Source organism: Limulus polyphemus, unplaced genomic scaffold, assembly GCF_000517525.1.
Source record: "Limulus polyphemus unplaced genomic scaffold, Limulus_polyphemus-2.1.2 Scaffold2943, whole genome shotgun sequence".
NCBI lineage: Eukaryota > Metazoa > Arthropoda > Merostomata > Xiphosura > Limulidae > Limulus > Limulus polyphemus.
The window spans coordinates 141,241-146,079 of NW_013668553.1; the positions used below are offsets into that span (position 1 = coordinate 141,241).

Below are 4,839 nucleotides of genomic sequence, written 5' to 3' on the forward strand. Positions count from 1 at the left end.
CTTACGAAAACTCTATCTGTTACTTTCAGTAATTAATCTCTGTAGAGGTTCGGTAGATTTGACTGATCTCGCAACCACCATAAAAAATTAGGAAATAAATATAAATTAGCCTCTTTCATTCTAGAATGAACACAAAAACATAAATGTTTTGACTAAATAGCTTAAATCTCATAACATTATACATTTATATATATTTATTATTTTTATTATATTGACTTTTCAGCTGTGCCTGGCTAGTAATACAAAAATTATAATGACGCAGCTCACATGCATTCATGTTACCATATCAAATAACATAAAACTGACCTTTGGTCTGTGCAAAGTTACTTGTCTTGGCTGTGTTTTAATAGACTAGTATTTTGTAAAATACAGTTAAGTTTCATTTATTATACATTATATATGTATATAGATTATTGGTCTTTTGAAACAAGTTCTTAAACTTATTTTTCTTAAAATATAGAACAGTATATAAAGAAGTAAAGCAAACAATTATCTCTTCTAGTTACAACCTTTGTACTCAGTTCCTGCTTGATGTCGATTGCTAAGCCTTTTAAAAAATTGCAGATGGAGGATATGAAACAAAATTATTTTTTTTAGGTTTTATATATACATTTGAATAACTAAAAAATCATACATTACTATATTCATACCACAGAATTCTACTATAATTTACTTAGCTTAATAACTAAGATGTATTTTAGTCTAAAAAAATATGAAATTTCAAGCAGACTAAAGACACACCCTACCTCGTTGAAATATTGGTTCAAAAGAAAGAAATAGCACCTAGTCTGTTAAAATGGCTGAGAAAGCCACTAGGGGTCATTCTGAGCTTCCGAATGGTTATTCATGTCATATATAGAAGTAAGAATATAAGGGAATGCTTCCAAAAATGGAAAGAGATGGGTGGGGTGCCACTGTGTTTGATTTATTAAATGAGCAATATCTTAGCAAATTGAAAGGAAAAGAGGCTCTCAATTTTATATTCTAGCTTGTCAATATTGGTAATTTGAGTTTCTAGTTTGTTCGAAACTATAGACTTAGTATTTTGACTTCACAAATAACAAGTGAATATGTTTCTTTTTTATGAATAAAACCATTTTAATTCAAATTTTATTTCTTATAATATAAAGTAAAACTAGGTTATATATATATATGATCCCACTTACAACAAGTGCTAAAATAGATAACTAGTATTTATGATTTAACAAGCTATTTTGTGTACACTACCTTGTGACTTAGACCAAGTAAAAACAATAAATGCTTAGCTCCCCATCCACTTCCTTACTTTCAACCTTCTCTCCCATTTTTTTTTTCCTTTTTTGAGTTCTTGTTTTTCAATAATACAAAGAAACAAATACTTCTGAATAAAAAATGATATGAACATAGTTGATTCACTTTTCCTTTTTTGTCATAAATTCTGTATCATTTTGAGGGAAAAAAATGAAACAAAGAAGATTTCTGTTTGAGTGGACCCTTTGAAAACAATCAACAATCATGTAAAAAAAATGGTGCAAACTTTCTCTAGAGAGGTCATTTGAAAAAAAAGGACCTCCTCCTTCCTTTTTTTGAAAACTCCAAATGCTAAAAACATGTTTCTTTTTTTTACTTGGCCTTGTATCATTTTTTAATTCATCTTTTTCATACTTCATGATAAATTAGTATTAACTTACAATAAAAGCCAGCTAATCAGAACAAAATCAAAATAGACCAGGTAATGACTATAGCTAATTAGATATACTGTTCTTACATTCTTACTTATAACAATGAGAATTCATTGTTCCATCAGTTGGGTAACCTTTCTGATAATATTTTATGTCATAAACACAATAATATTTCAAAAAATTCAGTGAAACTGTTAAAAGTTTAAGGTTAGACCTAAATCTATATACTAAGCTAACAATTCAAAATAATCTCTATAACAAAAGTATAATAATAAAAAGAAGAAATAACAAACTACACATAATAATTATTCTTATCAATAAGTAATGAAAATAATGGAAAAACTGAGTATACCTTACTTACAGTACACAAACATTTGTTGTTTGCCTCAGGCTCAAGTACTGTTGTAACTTATAGGTTGTTTGTTGAACAATGTTTGTAATTATGTGCTAGCCATCCCTAATTTAGCAGTGTAAGACTAGAAGGAAGGCAGCTAGTCATCACCACCCACAGTTAACTCTTGGGCTACTCTTTTACCAACAAATTGTGGGATTGACCATCACATTATAACACTCCCACAGCCAAAAGGGCAAGCATGTTTGGTGGGATGGGGATTTGAACCAGAGACCCGCAAATTGCAAGTCAAGCTCCCTAAACACCTGGCCATGCCAGGCTGTTGAACAATGTAACACATCAAAATAATTTATAATAAATAAATGTGTATAAGAAAATCTTTACACAATCCTCCCAAACAATGTCCGAGGTAAAATTAAAACTATCATAATTACATAAGACAACTAATAGTAATAAAAATAAAAGTTCAAACAGAAAAATACTTGAAATTTATACATACAAGTTTTATTTTCTTATTTAAATAAACTATAGTTGCTTCAGGACTTATTTCAGGATAACTAATTGTTGATTTTCAGTAATTTCTCATTATTTTCATGTACAGTGTTATGATCTCAAAAATTCTTGGGTGTAAACACTGATTCATATTCGTTAAGTCTTATTCTTAATCTAGTCTTAGCTTAGTAGTAATAGTAGTACTGAGTACCGACATAGTGACAGTAATTTACTGTGTATAATAAATAAGGCAAAAAAAAAACAGTCTTGGCCCATAGACTGACAATCCCAGTAACCTTAGGTAATATACGTATAAATATATACTTACGCAGTGTTTTTCTTTCAGATTGAGTTCTTTTCGCTTATACTCAGCTACCTGTCAAACTTTAATTATAACTTAATTGTTCTCTTTACTCACGTCCTCCACCCTCTCTCTTACCCTACACAACAGTCAAAAGCAATTCTTTGGAGAAAAAAAAAAACCTTTGATAGCATTTTTTGTTGTGCGTTTGCGCAGTACCACATTGGATTACTCTATATAGTTTTACTGTATAAATAACGTGTTAAAGAAGAAAAAATACAAAAACATTTATACTGTAAGTATTATCATGAGATAGTAAACTATAAAGACTGAGGAAACACAATGAAATTACCATTCTGTATTTAAAAATATATATATATATAGTTCTAATATAATTTTTGTAATAAGTATTTGAAAAAAGTAGAGTTATAGTTGATCTGATTGAGACGTTTAAAATTGCTAATGGAATTGAAAGTTTTGATACGTAATTTATTTTTCGTATTTAATAGTGAGAATGGCAAAACTAGAGGACACAAATATAAGTTTTTCAGGGTAGAAGATATCTTCAGCTTTATTTATCTCACAGGGTGGTTGGCCTTTGGAACGGGTTGCTTTCCGATGTGGTGGATGCAGTTAATTTAAGGGAAAGCTTCATATACATCTGAATGATAAAAGCCCCCAGTGGCACAGCGGTGTGTCTGCGGACTTACAACACTAGAATCCGGGTTTTGATACCCGTGGTGAGCAGAGCACAGATAGCCCATTGTGTGACTTTGTGCTTAATTACAAACAAAACAAAAGAATGATATAACTGACTTCGAGCTTTTTGGTGTTTAGTTTAATTTACTGGATAATGTGGCCTAGATGAACCAAAAAGTTCCTCCTTTAATATTGTTACGACAGCGTAGGTCACGTGACGCTTGTATCACGCCACTTCCCTCTCGCACCTTCATGAAATGTCGGGAGACTACTAGATTGGGGTAGTCTTGTATATATAAGACCGGCCAAGAAACAATGCGTGAGGTAATGAGTAATTGAATGTATGCGGACAGAATATTGTTGAGCACGTGAGACGTTCGTTGTGAGTTATAGCTTTTGTTATAGAGCGACTTTTGAAATTAAGTGTATCGTAAAGTTGTATTCGGAAAGAATAAACCAGTTTTATTTAAGAAAGGACTTGTATCGGTAAAGTTTCTTCGGTAAGAGTTTTAACGGAAAATTAACTGACGAACGGAGACGTAACAAACTGGTGTCAGAGAGTGGAGGGAAAATGGAAACGAAGGCGGAAAATCAAACTACAGCTTAGCAGACTTAATGGTAGTAATACAAGAGCAGCAAAAGAAACAAGAAGAACGAGAAGAGAAATTACAGCAGTGGTTGGAGGAAAAAGAAAAGAAACAAGAAGAGAAATTACAGTATTTATTGGAGGAAAAAGAAAGGAAACAAAAAGAACGAGGAAAGAAACAAGAAGAGAGACAACAGCAGTTGCAAGAAAACCTACAACAATGGCAGCTCGAACAGCAAAGTAAACAAGAGAGATTACAGCAGTTGTTGAAGGAAAAAGAAAAGAAACAAGAAAATTGAGAAAAGAAACAAGAAGAAAGATTACAGCAGTGGCAAGAAAACCTACAACAATGGCAGCTCGAATAGCAAAATAAACAAGAGCGATTACAGCAGTTGTTGGAGGAAAAAGAGAAGAAACAAGAAGAACGAGAAAAGAAACAAGAAGAGAGACAACAGCAGTGGCAAGAAAACCTGCAACAGTGGCAACTCGAACAGCAACATAAACAAGAAGAGAGATTACAGCAGTGGCAACTGGAACAAGAAAGGAAACACGAAGAAAGTCAGCAGCAACTACAGGAAAGCCAACAACAGTGGCAAGAAGTACAAATGGAAAACATTAGTAAATTTAAAAACGAATTAGACACATTAAAGAATGATTTATTGTCTTTTACACAAAAAGAATACATTAACAGTCGACTTAACCAGCCCCAGACAATGACAAGCCCCTTCCAGACCATGCAGCTAAACAC

At 32.2% G+C, this 4,839-nt stretch overlaps 1 protein-coding gene across 1 annotated transcript in view; it reads right to left on the reverse strand.

Annotated features, from left to right (window-relative positions):
• Nucleotides 1-2,977, reverse strand: part of LOC106468269 (protein roadkill-like) — a 54,439-nt gene extending 51,462 nt beyond the window's left edge. Inside the window, exon 1 of the mRNA XM_013928687.2 lies at nt 2,834-2,977. The gene's annotated coding sequence lies outside the window, so the exon portion shown is untranslated. The remainder of the gene's footprint in view (nt 1-2,833) is intronic.
• Between the last annotated feature and the right edge of the window lie 1,862 nt (nt 2,978-4,839).